The 20,610-nt window shown below is 38.1% G+C and overlaps 1 protein-coding gene and 1 pseudogene across 6 annotated transcripts in view; one reads left to right on the forward strand and one right to left on the reverse strand.

Annotated features, from left to right (window-relative positions):
* The window catches only part of Tafa1 (TAFA chemokine like family member 1), an 882,515-nt gene that overhangs the window by 544,987 nt on the left and 316,918 nt on the right, over positions 1–20,610 (reverse strand). The gene's annotated exons all lie outside the window — the stretch shown is intronic.
* LOC105944818 lies at positions 36–2,646 on the forward strand (annotated as a pseudogene).

Below are 20,610 nucleotides of genomic sequence, written 5' to 3' on the forward strand. Positions count from 1 at the left end.
CTACCATACGTTGGAAAAGAAGGAGGCTTTGAAGGATGTATAGGCCTGATGATACACAGATGCTGGACTTCTCCAAAACTGTGAAAAAACTGTGAGATGAGAATTTTTTTTCAAATTTGCATTAACAACTTCCATGATTATAAAAAATATCCCATGGTAATACCCTCCCTCCCCCCACTTTCCCCTTTGAAACTCTATTCTAATGCAGGAGATGACAGATTGTTATTGCCTTAGTATACCCACTGCATGCTAACTTGTGCCTAGCCATCAAGAAAATTTTAGAAAATGATATTTGTGTATGTTGGGTCAAAAATGATGCACTAATTTTACAATATGCATATTGATGATTATGCTGTACATGTGTATAAGCATGTTCAGATGTGTGTGGCTGCATGTTCATGTTGGGGGGGGGTTACTACGCACATGTATAAGTATGTATGTAGAGGTCAGAGGTCAATGTGGGATGTCACAATCAATCTCTCTCTACCTTATTAATTGAGGCAGGATTACTTACTAAACTAAAAGCTTACCTATTAGGCTATTCTAGCTAACCAGCTTTCTCTGGGGATCTACTTTTCCCCACCATCTGCAGCATTGGTATTACAGACATGCATCACCATGTCTAGCATGTACATGGGCATGAGGATTCTACCTCAGATCCTTACACTTGAGAGAAAGTACGTTAGTGACTGAGCCATTGCCTCAGTCTCTAATTTATTATTTTTTTAACGTTTAGAATATAACTAATGGAAGATTTTAAATTATATATGGCTTTCACTATATTTCATTTGTACTATATTACTCTAGAGCAAACTATTAGATATTATTTATTTTATATTATTTATCTTCGTAAGTAATGTGTTTCCTTGAAATTACATAGGTGTGAAGAAACTGAAAACCATTCTTCAATCACAAAATGATACAGTGGCCAGATGCTGTTGGCACATCTGGAGCATGGGAGTGTTCAATTTCTGTATATAAATAAATTCTCAATGTATAGATTTCTTTAATCACTCAAACCATTAAGCTAGGCATTTCAGTTGATATAGTGAGTCCTGAGATTTTTAGGGGTTAGTTTCCAGTGAGATGAAATGAAGGTTGAAATCTAATGAGATAGAAAGTAACAGGAACAAATTTAAAGTCCACACTTAGACCCAAGTAGAGAGCTGTGAAAGCAGAAACATGACCAGAGGAGACTTCTATATGACATGTGCGAAAGTGACCTGGAGGTCTTCACTGATGGTGAATTCAACCTGACTTGGCAGGGTGGTACAGTTGCCAAAGGACCTCTGAGGAATGTAGGCTGTTCAAATAAAACACAGGGTTTCACAAGTCCTGGGTCACAGAAAAGCCCCATCATATGGCAGTCAATCACTCTGAAAAAAGGAGGAGCCAGAAGCGAAATCCCAACATATCTTATCTGAATGGCGCTTCTCTGAAAAACATCTTCATTGTGCAACCTGCTGTAGAGTTGACAGAACATCTGTCCTTTCCTAGTCTCCATTTCCTAACAATTCAGGTAAGTGTTAAGGAGACAGGTGTGTATTTTCAGGTATGAAGGGATGAAGCAGTATACCTCAAAATGTACCAAGCATCTCATGTCTTAGAGGACACACTCAGGAAAGTGTCCTAATGTTCTCAGAGAGCACCAGTTATTTTCCTTGAAAATGACATCATCACCCACCCCACCCCCACCTGTTGTCCATCATGCGGCCACTGGCAGCCCAGGAGGCAGAGGGAGAAACAGCAATCCTGGACAGCTATCTCTCAAGTGACCCAAGTGACCCTATATGTTCCCGCCCAACCTCTCAGCAAGGGAGCAGGGCTGGGAAGTGAATTAGGATCCACAGGGGAGGACTGCTGATTCTGGAAGATTCCCACAAGAGGAACACTTCCAAGATTGTGCTTTGGCCTGGTTCAACAGTACAGGGAGCTCATATTTCTCATATTTCCCAACAGATTTCATCTTTTTCAGAAAGTAAGCAGTCTCAGGACTCATCTGACAGCATGGGTTCCTCACAGAAAGCTCAAAGGATCCTAGCATGGTGCCCTTCTTACAGATAAATTTTGAAAGACCTCTCTTCTGAAGAAACACTAAGTAGAAAAGGAGACTGAGAAAATCCTGGAATTTCTGATGTTACTTCCGACCCCATCTATCAGACCAGCAGCGGACAGGACATCGCTATTGCCCTAAATGGAGCCTTACAGTTGGGCCAGTCCAAGGACTACAGATGTTAACCATGACAAATCCAGGCAATCCTCAGCAAGGCGCAATTCTCCAGTATGCTCTGACCTCTGATGGTCAGCAGATACTTGTGCCCAGCACCAGGTGGCTGTGCAAACTGCAACAGGAGATGTGCAGACACACCAGATCCACACCACACCATTGGCTACTTCGCTGCCACAAACTGTGATGATAGCCTCTCCCATGACTCCTACATCTCAGATGACTAAGACAGATGACCCCCAATTGAAAAGAGAAATAAGGTTGATGCAAAATGGAGAAGCTGCTCCAGAATGTAAAAGAAAGAAGAAAGAATACGTCAAATGCCAGAAAATCGAGTTGCGGTCCTGGAAAATGAAAATAAAACTCTCATAGAAGAGTTCAAAACTCTGAAGGATCTTGACACTCATAAAAGTGTTTGATTTTTTAAAAGAAAATATATTTATGGACTGGCTCAAAAATTAGATGTATTTCTTTTCAGTGGAGTTTTATAAAAGTGAAGCTAATTTTTATTTAGGCTTTTGCAATGCAAAGGTAAATAAATGTCTTTATGCAAGAGTCCTGGTCACAGGATGAAGTGGCAGATGGCCTTAAGAAGCTGCTGGCACAACTGAGGGCTTTGCAAACAAGAAACATCCTCAAGAAGCAGGAAGTGAACCTCAGCAATTCAAGTTTTCTAAGTCAATCCAAAAATGGTATATAAGATGAAATTTAATAAAGTGAATTTGTAAATCAGTTTTACCTTATAAGTTTACATTTATTATTGTTTCTTGGGATCCACCTTTTTTCAGTTGTATGTGGTTGTGTGTGTATTTCATTTCTACCAATAAATTCTAAATTACAAATGTAAAGGAAAACTTGATACATTAATACATATATAAATTATGTGCTCTGATTGTGTATACCTGTTGTATTGTGAAGCCTTTTAGATGTGTTTTTTTTAAAGAAAGTTGGTTGAATTTGAGAGGATTTTTAAGAATGAGTTAACTATTTCTAAGGTCTTTTCCTAAAAGGCTTTCAAGGTATATGAATGGAGTGGGATGATTTTGCAACATGGTTTTTAATCAGAAAAATGTAAAGAGAATGGTTTTAAAGTTTGATACTTTTAAATAGTCTTTTTTCACTAATCTGGTAAAGGTGATTTTTACAAATATATACTGAATTGGTTTTTGAGTCTATATTCTATATGCTGTTGAATACCCATTACTTTTGTGCTTTAATAGAATGAAGTGTTTACAAAAGCTTTGAAATTTTTTTTTAAAACCTTCTAAAAATGCATACCAAATCTTGCCAAAATGATTTTACAATCAACTTCATGTAAGGGCTGTCAGGTTCTGAGATAGAACAGTTAGTTGAGGGAGTTTTATGTGAGAGACTACTTTATAATGTAATGAATGGTATCTGACAGGATAGACTTCAAACCAACATTAGTGAGGAAAGATTTTTTAAAAAGTTCATTTTATACTGATTAGAGGAACACTCCTACAGGAGGACATTATAATCCTAAACATATATGCACCTAACATGGGGGCTCACAATTTCATCAAAAAAAACACTATTAGACTTAATGTCACAGATAACACCAAACACAATTGTAATGGGTGACTTCAATACCCCACTCTCATCAATTGACAGGTCATCCCAACAAAAAAATAAACAGAGAGACATCTGAATTAAATGATGTCATGGAACAAATGGACCTAACAGATATCTACAGAAAATTCTATCCAAATGCTGTAGAATATACATTTTTCTCAGCAACACATGGAACATTCTCTAAAATAGACCATATATCATGACACAAAGAAAATATCAATAAATACAGGAAAATTGAAATAATCCCTTGCACACTATCTGACCATAATGGGATTAAACAGCAAATCAGCAACAATAAAAGCTACAGAGCATACAGAAATTCATGGAGACTAAACAGTAAACTATTGAATTATGAATGGGTCATTGAAGAAATCAAAAGGGAAATCAATAAATTCATAGAATCAAATGACGATGATAATACAACATACCAAAACCTCTGTGACACAATGAAGGCATTCCTAAGAGAGAAATTTATGGCTTTAAGTGCCTATATGAAGAACTTAGAAATTAGAATTGAGTAAAGGAAAGGTGGAAAGACAGCTAATCAGAGTCTAAGAGGATATAAATAAAACATATGTAATCCTACTTTTTTGGACAATGGAACACTCAGGAGCCATAGATCATTGCTAGAAAATTTTCAGTGCCAGGGATGGGATATCTTCCACTGAGATGTTGGCCAGGGAGGTCCCTGATACCCCCAAAACATTATAGGCCATTGCTGAGGCCCTTGATTTCCCACCAGGAATAGGTGGTAAGACCCCATTGCTCCATTGAAGACTGTAAGCCTTATAATTGGCCTGCCAGGCCAAATGAGCCAACGGGTACAATAGTGGCATGTCTGTTATGGGGGAAACCAACTGCCCTCTAAATGGACTGGAGGCTCACTCTAAGGGAAGTGAATATCCCTGATACTGAAAACATAAAACAGGCAGGGGCCGTCATGAGCCCTAGGGGTGTAACATCTGTTGCTGTCTGGACAAATGTATATACTATGCTTTTCAAACTGCCCAGAAAGCACTTCTATTAATGTTCATACCCTTATATTAATGCTACTCTCACTTTTGGTTGAGAATCTTCTCGTTTCAGATGTCAGTGACCTTGGGTTGACTCAGAAGGTATCATGGTGATGGAAAGAAATGACTGCAGTGCTCAGTACTTCAATATCTGTATCACACCTTCCATGGCTCAGGGACTAATGCGGAAGAGGTGGCGAAAAGAATGTAAGAGCCAAAGGAAGGGCAGGACTCCATACAACATGCTCCCTTCAGACACAAAATGGCCTGGATATCCATGGCCTCAAGTGTCTGATATACCTGCATAAGACCAAAATAAGAAAAGGAAAAGATAAAGATATCAAAAGTAAAAAGAGACTGATTGAGATGGGGAGGGGTTATGATGGAGAGTAGAGTTGCAAAGGGGTAAGTGGGGGGAGTGAGGGTATCACCATGGGTTATTTTTTATAATCATGGAAGTTGTTAATCTAATAATAAAAAAATTTAAAAATTTTTAAAAAAAGAATTTAGGGAGTTCACAAGTAAACAGTTTAATGGTTCATCTTAAGGTCATGGAAAAAGAAGAGCAAGGCAAACCAAAAATCAGTAGATAGGAAAAAATCAAAAAGATTAGGGCAGAAATTAATGAAATAGAAACTCAGAAAAATAATCCAAAGGATCAATGAAACAAAGAGTTGGTTCTTTGAAAGGATAAACAAGATTGATAAATCCTTAGCAAATCAACCAGAAGAAAGGGAGAAGAGACAAAAGTTAGTAAACTTAGAGAGGAAAAAGTCACCATTAGAACATATACCAAAGAAAATTGGAAAATTATAAGGATATACTTTAAGAATATATATGCCTCTAAGATTGAAAATGTGAAAGAAATGAATGATTTCCTTGGTTCATATGACCTACTAAAATTAAATCAATATGAGAAAAACCATTAAAATAGACCTAACAGATACAGAGATCCAAGCAGCTTTAAGTCTCCCAACTAAAAAAAAAGTCCAGACACAGATGGATTCACTGGTGAATTTTACCACACCTTCATAGAAGAATTAACACTGCTGCTTCTCAAACTTTTCCATAAAATAAAAAAGGAAGGAATTCTACCAAATTCCTATGAAGCCAGGATAACCCTCATACCAAGAAGACAGAACAAAAAAAAAAAAAGAAAATTACAGACCAATCTCCCTTATGAACATAGATGCAAAAATTCTCAACAAAATATTGGCAAACAGAATACAAGAACATATCAGAAAGATTATTCACCTAAACCAAGTTGGCTTTATCCCAGGGATGCAGGGATGGCTCAACATATGCAAATCGAAAGCACATAATACAAATGGTCTGAAGGACAAAAATTACATGATCATCTCAATAGATGCAGAAAAGGCATTCAACAAAATCCAACATCTTTTCATGGTAAAAGTATTACAGAAACTGGGAATAGAAGGGGCATATCTCAACATAATAAAAGCTATTTACGACAAACCTACAGCCAACATAATACTAAATGGAGAAAATCTTGAAGTCTTTCCTCTGAATTCAGGAACAAAACATGGGTGTCCACTGTCCCCACTTTTATTTAATATAGTACTAGATGTCTTAGCTATAGCAACAAGGCAAGAGACACTCATAAAAGTGATAGAAATTGGAAAGGAAGAGATCAAATTATCATTATTTTCAGATAATAAGATTCTGTACATAAAAGACTACCAGCAAATTGTTAGCACTAATAAACACTTAGCAATGTAGCAGGATATAAGATAAACAAACAGAAATCAGTAGCTTTTCTATATGCTAAAAACAAATGTGGAGGATGAAATCAGGGACTCTCCCATTCAAAATTGCCTCAAAAAAATAATAATAAAGTGCCTTGTTATAAACTTAGCCAATGAAGAGAAGGATCTCTACAATGAGAACTTTAAAACACTCAAGCAAGAAATTGCAGAAGACACAAGGAAATGGAAAGACATCCCATGTTCTTGGTTTGGAAGAATCAATATTGTAAAAATGTCAATCTTACCAAAAGCAATCTACACATTTAATGTAATCACCACTAAAATTCTGATGGCATTCTTCACAAAAATAGAAAAAAACAATCCTAAAATTCATTTGGAAGCACAAAAAAATACAAATAACCAAAACAATTTTGAGCAGTAAAAATAATAGTAGTATCACCATACCCAATTTTAAGCTATATTACAAGGCCACAGTAACAAAAACAGCATGGTATGGCACAATGACAGACATATAAACCAATGGAACAGAAAAGAGGACCCGGATGTTAATCCAGGCAGCTACAGCCATCTGATTTTTGACAATAATGCCAAAAATATTCATTGGAGAAAAGATAGCTTCTTCAACAAGTGGTGCTGGGAAAACTGGGTATCTATATGTAGAAGGATAAAAATAGATCCTTGTCTTTCTCCATGCATAAGAATCAAATCCAAGTGGATCAAGGACCTTAATATCTGGCCTGAAACTCTTAAATTGCTAGAGGAAAAGGTAGGGGAAAACATTCATCATATTAGCATAGGCAATGACTTTCTGAATTTCTCAGGAAATAAAACCACTAATAAACCATTGGGATCTCATGAAATTACAAAGCTTTTGTACAGCAAAGGACACTGTGAATGGAGCAAAGAGACAACCTACAGAATGGGAGAAAATCTTTGCCAGCTATACCTCTGACAGAAGATTAATATCCAGAACATACAAAGAACTCAAGAAACAGAACAATAAGAAATCAAATGGCCCAATTAAAAAATAGGCTATGGAACTAAATAGAGAGTTCTCATCAGAAGAAATACAAATGGCATATAAACATCTAAAAATGTGTTCTATATCCTTAGCCATCAGGGAAAGGCAAATTGAAACAACTTTGAGATTTCATCTCACTCCTGTCAGAATGGCTACCATCAAGAAAACAAATGACAATAAATGTTGGTGAGGATGCAGAAAAAGGGGAACCCCTCTACACTGTTGGTGGGAATGTGATCTGATATAGCCATTGTAGAAATCAGTGTGGAGGTTCTTGAGACAACTAAAAATAGATCTATCATATCATATCATATTGTATCAGCTATAGCACTCCTAGGCATATATCCTAATGACTCTTCTCACTACCTTAGAGATACTTACACAACCATATTTATTGCAGTTCTATTCACAATAGCTAGGAAATGGAACCAGCCTAGATATCCATGCAGAGATGAATGGATAATAAAGATGTGGTACATTTACACAATGGAGTTCTATTCAGCAGTAAAGAAAAATGAAATTTGCAGGAAAATGGATGGATCTGGAAAGGATTTTACTAAGTGAGGTAACCTAGGGCCAGAATGCCAAATGTCACATATTCTCTCTCATATGTGGATCCTAGGTATAAATATATAGACTTGTATGTGAGAGGGAACCAAAAATTGGCAGCAGAGGCAAGTAAGCTAGAAAAAGGGCTATAATGGAGGGAGGAGAGGCAAGGACTTAAGGGGATGGTATTGTATATATGTAAATGGAGAAACAGATTACAGGAAGGGGAAAGACCTAAACTAGGCCAGGGGAAGAGATTGTATAAAAGAAAGGCTGGCGGGGGTGGTCAATCAAAATTCAAGATATTCTGAATAAGACATATGAAAACCTACTGTTTTGAATAATGGCACATCCAGAAGCCATCACTAGAAAGTTTTCACTGCCAGGAATGGGATGCCTTCCAGTGAGTTGTGGGCAAGGGAGGTCCCTGTTTCCTCCAAAATGTTACAGGCTATTGCCAAGGCCCTTGGTTTCCCATGAGAAAGAGATGGTAAGACTCTATTGCTGAAGACATCACATGCCTGAGCAGCAAAATCACTGAGAAATCGAGCTGGTGCTGAGCAGAATACCTCCTCCTTGTAGACCAGCCAACTGAAAGCTGGAAAAAGCTGCATTGTATGCAGCCCTATGGGAGACATCCATGGTGAAAACAGTGGACACTGGAAGCCTCACATTTGGCCAGACAGGCTAAATCAAAAAACAAGTGCAATAGTGGCATGTCTGTTCTAGGGGAAACCAACTGCTCTCTCTTGGACTGAAGGACCTCTCTATGGGAGGGAATACATGCCTGGTACTTAAAACCTAATCAAAAGCCTATGGCAGGGTAGGTCATGAGACTTAGGGGTATAAAGCCTGCTCTTGTCTGGATAAATGCATACATTATTCTCACCAAACTGTCCTGAAAGCACTACACTTAATGTTCACATTCATATATAAGTGCTACTTTCACTTCTGGTTAGAGAAGCTTCTCTTTTCAGATGGTGATGACCACTGGGATGACCCAAATAGCAACATAGTGCTGAGAAGAAATGACAGAAGAGTGTCCAGCACTGAAACATCTCTATCACATCCTCCAAGTCTTAGGGTCCTTTGCGGAAGAGGTGGTGGAAAGAATGTAAAAGCCAAAGGAATATATATATATATATATATATACAATGGTCCATACAGAAATTGGCCTCAATATCCAAGACCACACAATGCTTAGCAATACCTACACAAGACCCTTATAATAGAAAAAGATGATGACATCAAATTAAAAGAGAGACTAATGAAAGCTGGGCATGGTGGTGCATGCCTTTAATCCCAGCACTCGGAGAGGCAGAGGTAAGAGAATTGCCATGAGTTCAAGGCCACCTTGAGAATACATAGTTAATTCCAGGTCAGCCCAAGCTAGAGTGAAATCCTACCTCGAAAAAAATGGAGAAAGGGAGGGGATATGTTGGAGAGCAGACTTGTGAAGGGGCAAGGGAGAGGGAAGGGGAATATCATGATTTATTGTCTGGAAGCATAGAAGCTGTCAATAATATGTGTGTGTGTGTGTGTGTGTGTGTGTGTGTTTATACACATGTATATACACACACATACATATATAGTGACATCACAAGGTAAGTGCACCCGATTCAAGAACGTGCACACAAGTGAGAAAGCCAAACAGACAGTGGTAGGGACATAAACCAGATTCAAAATGGGGTTGAATCCCACCTTTGCCATTTATTAGTCGTATGACACTTGAAAAATAATTAGAGCTTCTATTTTTCTCATCTGGAAAATTGGGATACTGAAAGTCGCTACCTCCTTGGGTTACTGTCATGGTTGAACAGCAAAGATATGTGAGTGTGTGCATATACACACATTCATGCAAGGTGCATAGAGTCCAGCACATGATAATTGATCCATAGGATATAAAGATTTTACATTAGATAAAAAGGGTAGCTGCATTTGCAAGCTTCTTCTTTAGAATTTTTCTGTGTTTAAAAATCATATTAATTTCCCAGTGGGGCTTCTATTAGAGAATTGTGGAAAATAGATCCCTTGGGTGGGGTGTGATTTGATACCACATGGGCCATAAAGTCTCCCTAGGAGGTACATGTTCCATTATCGCCCTTGTTGGGCAAGTCACCTCTTCCTCAGCAAGATTTGTCTGTGGGCTGATTTGTGTGCTCACCCACATGACCAACAGAGTCATGCCATTAATGAGCTAAGAAGGAATTCTGAACCTTAAAAACATACTTATTTGTTTATTTATTTGTATGTGGGTGTATGTATGTATGTATATGTATGGGCACACCATGGCCTTTTGCTCTGCAAAATTAAACTGCAACCAAACACCAGATGCATAAGCCACTTTTTGCATCCAAGTTGTGTGACTGGCTGGGAAATTGAAGCCTAGGCTGGCAGTTTTAACTTTATCTTTTTAGCCATTGCCTCAGCCCCAGGAATTCTCATTTCAGCCCAGAGATGAAAGGCTAAAATTCACCTTATCTTCATTTATTCAGTTCACAAATATTAAGAGCCTTCTTTGAGGCCTGTGACATATCAGAAATCAAAAGCTGACAGGACTTTAGTACATTTGTGACTTAGATTACAGTGCAGTAAGATAAGCAAAACATGTAATAAATGAGTGACTTATGGTCAGTCAGAGCAGCAGACACAGCTGCCAAAAAGTAGAGCAGGAAAAGGGAGGTATGGAATTCAGAAAATGAACAACTTAAAATCTATAAAGGGGCCCAAGGGAACTCCCAGAGTTTGTTCCTTTCTTAAAAATATTTCTATTTACTTGTATGTGTTTGTGTAAGAGACAGAGATATATATAGAGATGTGAAAAGAGAGGGGGAGGGGAGAAACATGGGTACACCAGGGCCTCTTGCTGCTTGCAAACAAACTCCAGATGCATGTGCCACTTTGTGCATCTAGCTTTGCATGGGTACCAAAGAACTGAACTCAGGCTAGCAGGCTTTGCAAGCAAGCAGCTTTAACCATTGAGCAATCTCTTCAACCCAGAGCTTGTTTCTGAGGCAGACCTGAAGAGGATGAGCATGTGCACCAGATGGATATGTGAGGGAAAGTTTTCCAGGCAAAGCAAATGCCTCTGGGCACTGACATGTATCTTTCTGTGCAGGGAAAACAAGGAGGCAGGCAGTGAAGAGACAAGGAACAGGACAGTAACAGATGCTGGTGGTAACAGTGGGACTACGTGTTCCTGGCACATTGTACAGAAGCCATTGTAAGGACTACAGCTCTTACCCTGAGATAAATATAAAACCAATTAGGATTTTTATCTATAAATAAGTGAAAATAAAATATAAAACAAATCTGACTTTTGACTTCATCATTCTGTCTATCGTATAGAAAAGGGATTGTAGGAGGTAGAGGAGAAAGTAAGAGACCACCATGGGCTTCTTTATAATAATCCATGTTAGAGGAAACAGTCATTGGCCCAGAGTAACAGCCATGGTGTACTGAGAGGTGACCGAAATCTGGCTGCACTGTGTACTTAGAGAAGAACAACTTCACTGATAGGTGTAATATAAAATCTGAGAGGAAGTGCTTAGTTGGTGGTTCCAAGGTTTTGTCGTGAGGAATATGAAGGCTGGAGCTGCCATTCATTGTAATAAAGAAAATAGAACTGGAAAGAGGTTTAATGACAAGGGCAGCTCAGTTTTATGACTAAAAGAATTTTCTCTAGGCAAAGCAAAAGAGTCATCCCACATCTCAGCAGTATACTCCACAATGATATAGCAGAGAATCCAACCAGTGACTCACCAACCCCTGCCAGGCACTGTTTGGAGGCAAAGTAAGTTCCCAATGAATGCTCAGCCTACATTGGTGCCAAGATAATTTCCAACTCTTCCCTACTCAGATGGAATTTCAAAACTTGTGGGTATGGCGTGTGTGTGTGTGACTCAAAGAGATCGTCTAGAAAGCCCTCTGGAATCTTGACAGAAATAATTGCTTCAGTTGCACTCTACTGCTAAACGATGGGAGGTTAGATATTAAAGTCACGTTTCACAGAATTAAACCCGGTAAGCAAATGTTGTCTCCCTGAACCATCCATAGGAAAATAGCACATGGTAATCACATTTGTGACACATAGAAGTGTTGGCAGACCAACCTAGTGTTCCTGTTTCTAAGTCCTTTCATGTAGCTTTACAGTGGTGAGTTACAGCTTTTTCTGATCTGCCCATAAGCACTGACTTTTCTCTCTCTCTTTCTTTCTTTCTTTCTTTCTTTCTTTCTTTCTTTCTTTCTTTCTTTCTTTCTTTCTTTCCTTCTATTTTTTAGGTAATAAGGAAAACCCTGTTAGTTGAATAAGAGCCCTCAGGAAGCTTAATTCTTCCTAAAACAAGTTTCTCCAGCTGTGGTCACTATGTGTTATGAGAGCACTTAATTAAAGGAAGGAGGAAAGGAGTAATATTACCATACTCCTAGGGTTTAAAAATAAGTCATTTAGCACCTAAAATTGCAATGTTCTCTTCTATCACTGTTCCTAGCATCATTATTTTTTCTTCCAAAGTCAGGATCTATCTTTACAACCTTTGCCTCCTGCTATCATCAAAACATCTATCTGCATTAATCCATGACACGTAGGTACATTTGATCCATAACTGATTTTTCTGCCTGCCAACCAAGAAGAGATACAACTCCAGAAATGAAAATAAGATTAAAAAATTACCTACAATGATAGAAAACTATCATCTTCTAGCCAAACATGCCCTATAAATGTTCTGTTCAAAACAAAGAGGAGAATCCAGGTTAGTATAGCAGGAATACATTGACCTTTTATGTCCAAGTGGAAATTCTACTTGAGACTGGGAATTGGTTGGAATCACACCAATGAGAAGGTAGAGGAAATAAAGGTATATAAGCATTTGTGATGGCAGAAGAAAAACCTCAACGGAAGAAAGAACAGATTGCATACAGCCTGTAAAAGGCTTCCCACACTTCACTCTGAGGAGGATTGGGCCACTAGATATCTTTTAACTCAAAATCAGCTATAAGGAAATAAAACATAACAGCCCAGGTACCTGTATGGTTTCTGTTATGATTTGGATTCGCTAACTGAATCATCATCTTCTTTGTTCTACCCTTTGCCTTCTTTACTGAAGTTTCTGCAGCTTCATCCAAATATTAAAATGAACTAACATTTCTAAGTTTGGATATTTGAGAATGAAGAACTGTAACAAAGGAAAAGGCAGTATCTAATCAGTGAGACATTAAAAATAGATGTATTTATTTAAGAGAGAGAGAGAGAGAATATGGTTGTACCAGGGCCTCCTACAATAGCAAATGAACTCCAAAGGCATGCACCACTTTGTGCATCCAGCTTTACATGGGTACTGGGGAATGGAACTGAGAGCCTCAGGGTTTGCAAGTATCTTTAATTGACAAGCCATCTCTCCACACTGTTGAGACATTTTTGAACACTCTGAATGTTATTCATGAAGTGTCTCTATCTGCCTTCTAGGAACATGGCAGATTGTGCTTAATACCTTTGCTTTGGGTTGAGCCATACATACAACCTGGTCTGGTCAATAAGTTGTTAACAGGACAGGTTCTAATACTTCCAAATACCAGTCTGTAGCTGCTGAGGTGAGTCCATAGCAAACTCTTCTTTTTAATTTTATCAATAGGATGCTGCTCTGGATTCTGGAGCAAAGATAATGTGAAGCACAGGCTTGAGTCAGCCTCCGCAGCACAAGCAAGAAATAAGCTTATTGTCTTAAGCATTAGTAACTAGGCAGTTATTGGTTACTGTTGTCATCACCTTTCCTATCCTGGCATACATACACATCCATCTACATGCTATCCGCCTCAACTGAAGTAGTGATGCACCTAGAGGCAGGGCATCTGTGTTGTGCCTACAAGAGAAAGGTCTGGGAACAAATCCTGTGCCACCTCCTAGTCATGTGCTTTGGGAAGTTTACTTGATTCCTGTAACTTACATCCCGCACTGGTAAGAAGACAAGAATAAGATGGGCCTGTTGGCGCACACCTTTAATCACGGCACTTGGGAGGCAGAGGTAAGAAGATCTCCATGAGTTTGAGGCCAGCCTGAGACTACATAGTGAATTCCAGGTCAGCCTGGGCTAGAGTCAGACCCTACCTTGAAACTCCTCACCCCCTCACGGCAAAAAAAATGAGTAACCTCTTCACAGGAATAAATGTCAAAATTAATGAAATAGTATGAAATGCATGCACGATGTCAGGCACATAGTAAAAATGGAAAAGTGTTCATTTTATTAATTTATAAATTTTAGACTAAAATCAAGAGAAAAGACTGTCCAGTCATTCATTTCTGTCAAAAGTCTGCTTTGGCTTTGTCTCATGCTGTATTGAAAACATTTGCATACATTGATGATCCACAATAAAACAGTGTTTTTCCCATGATCTCCTGAATTTTTTAATATTTTATTTATTTGCAAGGAAGAATTAGGGATACAGAGATAAGAGAAAGAGAGAGAATGGATACAGCAGGACCTCTTACCACTGAACATAAACTCCACATGCATGCACCACTTTGTGCAGCATATGCTTTATGTGAGTACTGGGGAAATGAACTGAGGACAGCAGCTTTGCAAGCAAACATTTTACCCGCTAAGCCATCTCCCCAGCCCATCTTTTGATTTTTTAAATTTTTTTGTTTATTTTTATTTATTAACTTGAGAACAACAAACAGAGAGAGAAAGAGGCAGATAGAAAGAGACAATGGTCGTGCCAGGGCCTCCAGCCTCTGCAAACGAACTCCAGATGCATGCACCCCCTTGTGCATGTGGCTAACGGGGGAATAGAGCCTCAAACTGGGGTCCTTAGGCTTCACAGGCAAGCGCTTAACCACTAAGTCATTAAAAAAAAAGCCTGACTTTTTTTTAAATGTAACTTCTACTCTACCTCCAAACCCCCTAACAACAACAACAACAAAAATGCTATTCCCATTGCTGGGAATTCTTCCTTGTCCCATGAATTTCATTGCTAAGTTTTGGTGTGGCTCACTGATTTGTTTTGGTCATACTTAACACACTGGAGGCCTTAACCCAAACCTGACACATTGGCTCTCACCTGCGCTATTCGAGGAAGGATAGTGGGCATTGCAGGTCCCCAGAGACAGGAACTGTGATTTGACAGAGACTTTATTTTCACCTGACTCTAGGCATCAGATTACAAATACTAAAGGAAGCTTCTATTTACAAATGTTCTCTGATGATGGCAACTTCCTTGAATTAGCATTTTTATATTGCTTTCTCTTGATGAATATAATATGAGAGCTGGCAGAAATAACTTTACACCAGACCTTATTCTTATACACAAGGACATCAATAGGGCTTTCTACTTACAATAATAATAAACCACCCCTACTTCTTTCCAACAATTTAATTAAATACAATTAACTTTAGTTTGTTTTGGCAACCTATTAATGTCACAATTGAAAATAAATAGACTCATGAAAAGATTATAATTAATAAATCGTTTGCACTACCATAAAGATACTTAGATGCTCTTCTTGCCAGAAATACTTAACAGTGGTTTTGAAGTATGTTAATGAGGATAGTATAAAAGAGATCATAAAGTTTTATCAAAGAACTCAGGAAGGCTCAATAAGCTATCGACCCCTTCAGTATCCTGTGGGTGCCTGTTGGGTACAATTCTTAGGCAATTCTGAAACACTAATTGTAGATTTATCATCATCTTATAATATGTTCAGTCCATGGTTTCAGCTATATAGGCTCTTTAGCTAATTCAAATTCCTTTGAGTCTTAAAACATAAGAAACAGACCCTCAGAACCTATGTTTTTTCTCTCACTCCCTTGTAAGATTCAAAACATTAGACACTATGCAGCTTGGACAATTCTTAGTATACAAAGATAACAGTCTGTATGCAGAATAGGAAATATGGAGTATATATATGAATACAACTGCAAAACATAAATGGGGTGAATCCCATGGACATTTAGATGGCATCATGTTTATCAGTTGTGTTCTTGGGTTTCTTCCTTTAGTAGTTAAAGCAAAAACAACCCAATAAAAAGAAAAGGGGTAGGGAGTATCTCTTAGGGACAGAGCATATGATCTCATTCCCCTGAAACCTCAAAAATAGTTATAATTGAAAGAAGGAGCATGAATAAATGATAAAAAGTTTCAACTGACTAGTAGCTGTTAAAGTAAAATTAGAGTTATATTCCCATCTGAGTTACAAAACAATAATACCAACTTCTACAGTATTTTACCTTAGTAAGTTATTGGTCAACTGTTATTTAACTTATAATTATATGACACTTATATAATTATTAATACAAATAATATTAAAATTAATTAACAAAACTTCCCTATTATCTATAATCACACAGACATCACCAAATGTCTTGACTAGAGGAACCTTCAGCAGTAACAACAAAAACATCATGCTTTTGGAAGAAGATGTTGACTTGCTCATATGGACTTAGAACTCATGGCTAACTACTCTATATCACAGACTATATCACAAACAAGAGATGAACTACCAAGTTTGATTATTTACTTGGGCTGAGTACATGGAAGATGATTCAGGTGAGATAGTGATTAAGTCCAAGTTGTATAATTTCTATACACACCTTTTGAAAATTTCAGTGGAACATTATACACATAGATGCCAGCATTCAGCATCCCATTTATCCCATTTTATCAGATATTCATATATTTTCATAGCAATTTAACAAGGTACAAAGTCCTAAACACTTGCTGGAGAGGAGGTGTACAATATACAACTACACTGCCTACTCAAGCCTGATAATTAGAATTTTATAAACAGGGATTCTCATTTGGTATGTAAGGCAGGGAGAATTATACTGGCTTACCCACATTGAGAGATATGAGCCAAACATAAAAGAAGAGCTTAGATCAGATGTTTTGTCTTATCACTAAATCAGGCAAGTCAATTGCCAACAGGAAGCACATGGCAGGAGATAGGTATCATTCTAGGTATGGGAGTAGTTTTGTGGTTGTTTTTGAGTTCATTTATGCCCCACTTTTTAACTCAATGACTGGACAACATTTGAAAAAGACTCAGATGTCAAATCATCAAATCTGGGTTCATCACAAAACACACTATAATTAATTAGCAATGTTTACAATGGTATCTTCATAGTAAGAGTGCAAGTGCTAGGCTGGAAAGATGGCTTAGTGATTAAGGCACTGGCCTGTGAAGCCTAAGGACCTGCGTTTGATGTGTGACTCCCCAGGACCCATGTAAGCCAGAAGCACAGTGGCACATGTGACTAGAGTTCGATGGCAGTACCAGAGGCCCTGGCGCACCCGTTCTTTCTCTGCCTCTCTCTCCCTCTTTCTCTGCCTCTCTCTCCCGCTTTATGGCTCTGAAATAAATAAGCCAAATTAAAACAGATTTTTTAAAAGAATGAAGAAGCTGCATGTCAGGAATCTTCCATCGCCAGCCACAGGACCCTTTAGGATAGAAGGAGTAGGTATTTACTGGATGATGGCAGGAATTAGAAAAGAAGTTTCCTAGTCTGGTTCTTTAAGCAATTTTGAACTCCCATGTTATTTGACTGTGGGTATAGCAAGTTTTACTTTAAAGACAGAAAGTTCAATATTTTAACAAAAAGACACAGCTGCAATGATCAAATCACTTACCAGAAAGGCCATCCCACTTTACCAAGGTCTACATAATTTACAGAGTCTCAACACAATAAATGCAAAAAAAAAAAGTCTTATCAAAAAAGTTAAGCTATAGTTGGAGAGAGTTATTTTCCAGTGTGAGTGATTTAACTTCACTTTTAGTATTATAGGAAGAAAAAAAAAAAGAATCTGCCCTAATACTGAGTCTAGTAAGTATAGATTTATCCTATGCTACCACTTGCCTGGATGGAGCACAAAGGGATCTCCAAAGTCTATTGGAAAACAATAGCCCAGCAAAAAAGTTCAAGTAAATGTGGCTAGTTGGAAAGAAAAAAGGGAATGAACTCCTCAGCTAGAACTCTTAGCCCAGAAAAATGATGATGAAGGTATTGTTCAGCCACAGTACTGACAATTACTATAAGGCACAGACTAAGAATAATTCTTAAGAAGTCAATGCCTGGCTAATATTGCATGATGTCTCTTACATAAAAATTTGTTTCATAATTTTTAAATATTTTATTTATTTATTTATTTGACAGAGAAAGAGGGAGAGAGAGAGAAAGAGAAAGAGAATGAGTGTGCCAGCCACTGCAAATGAACACCAGATGCGTGCACCCCATTATTCATCTGGCTAACATGGGTCCTGGGGAATTGAACCTGGGTCCTTTGGCTTTGCAGGCAAATGCCTTAACTGCTAAGCCGTCCCTCTAGTCCTTGTTTTGTAATGCTTTATGTATCTATGAGAGTGTGTATGTAATGTGCATGAATGTGTGTTCACCTTTGTTTGTGCAGATGTTCATGTTTGGGTGTATGCAGGAACACATGCATTTGTGTGCATATATATGTGTGAAGGCAAGTGGATAACCACAGTTGTTATTTTTCAGGAAGAATGTCTACATCTTTCTTGAGTTGACGTCTTTCAGTGGTCTCGAAGTCATCAAGTAGGTTAGACCAACTTGCCAGCTAGCCTCAGGGCTCCTCTATTTTGCCTCCTCAGCACTGGGATGACAGGCATGTTCTGTCATGCATTTTTATGTGGGTACTTGAGATTAAACTCAGGTCTTCATCTTTGCAAGGTAAGTACTTTACCAGCTGAGATTTCTACATTGTTTCTGTTATAATTTCAGTTGGTTGCGACTGCCTTGCTAGCATGACTAGAAACAGTACTTGATCATGAGAGAAGGAACACCTGAGAGCCCCCAAATAATCTCACCATTAGCAGTTTTACATATTATACTATTTGGACAATGGGGATGACAGTGGCTGCCATGTAGAGTTGTGTTGCAGATCAAACGTGGACTAGTATAAGGAACATGTCACATGGAGTCTGCACACAGCAGGCACTCAATCAGGGGAGGCATTATTCAGAAGCTGGAAAAATGTCCAGGAGCCATCCCAAGCTACATGACCTTGAGCAAGTCACTAATTTGTTCTTTATACTTTCTTTCTTCATCAAATGGAAATGTGCTCTACCTCACAATGTTATTGTGAGTACTAAATGTTTAGGATCATTCACTCACTCAGCAAGTATAAGTATTCTCACTGTCTGCCAGACACTGTTCTCAGTTTTGCTGGAATTTTCTACTTCTCAGAGCCTATGAACTGAGAAGGAACACAGCATCTAATGCAGTTCTAGCAAAATACCTTTCTATTTCTACAAGAATACATCACTCACTGCACATAGGAGGTGGCCAATAAACATTTGTTGAAAATAATTATTAAATTTATTGTACGATAAAACTAAAAAAGAGTCTCCTTAGGCTTTGAATTTGAGATATGTAACTGCCTTTAATATAATAACCAGATATTTAACATTAACATTAGCACCATATCTTTTCTGTTACTATATAAATATTCCAACAATACAAAGTGTGGCAGCCTTCATGGGGCTTGTAGAGGCTAATAAGACTATGGTTATTGTGTCATATATATGGTATTATATGGGTATTGTGTCTTAGTTGACTGACTTGCTTTTTCCTGGAATAATGGGAATCTGTCCTTCCACTTTACCAGTTCTCCATCTGTGGTCACTGGTGTACAGTGATAACACAGCGTTCAGGTTGCAGAACAGTAGCTAAGATATAAAAAGGGGGACTGGAGGGATGGCTTAGTGGTTAAGCCATTTGCCTATAAAGCCAAAGGACCCAGGTTCAATTCCCCAGGACCCACGTTAGCCAGATACACAAGTGGTACATATGTCTGGAGTTCGTTTGCAATGGCTGGAGGCCCTGGCGTGTGTTCTCTCTCTCTCCTTCTTCTCTGTCAAATAAATACAAAACAAACAAATAAATAAATATATTTTTTTAAAGTATCTTGTTTCTCCTTTCATTGGAATGATAAAAACAGCCACTCAAGGCCACCACCCCATCTTATGGCCTGCCTTTAAATCTATTTGTGTTTTTCTTTTCCCCTTGGGCTGAGTAGGCTATCCTCAATCTTCTTTTTTGAGCCAACTTCTTACCTAAACAACAATGTGCAACACAAAACCATCCTCTCTGTGAGGGCTTCCCAAATCTTCTGTCCTCAGCATGAAAAGCATCTTGTCTTATGATCATACAAGAGCCTATTCAGTTGAAACCCCATGTCATAAGCACGTTAGCACCCTAAATACAGAGGTAGAGAAGGATTGAGATAATATGTTTTTTAAAAAAACTTTGCACTTACAGAAGTAGACAGATTGTCAAAAAAATAACACCTATCAAAAATAGTAGTAGCTACTGAAATTGTATGACTCTTTAAATTTAAATTTGATTTAATTAAAATTTGGTTCATTTCTTTCTCCTTTTTAGTGAAGTATATTCTGGCATGCATATCTTTGATATAAGAGGAATTCTAGAGATGGTTAGCTAATTAGCCCACATCAGGGATGATGGT

This window comes from Jaculus jaculus, chromosome 16 (genome assembly GCF_020740685.1).
Source record: "Jaculus jaculus isolate mJacJac1 chromosome 16, mJacJac1.mat.Y.cur, whole genome shotgun sequence".
Taxonomy (NCBI): domain Eukaryota; kingdom Metazoa; phylum Chordata; class Mammalia; order Rodentia; family Dipodidae; genus Jaculus; species Jaculus jaculus.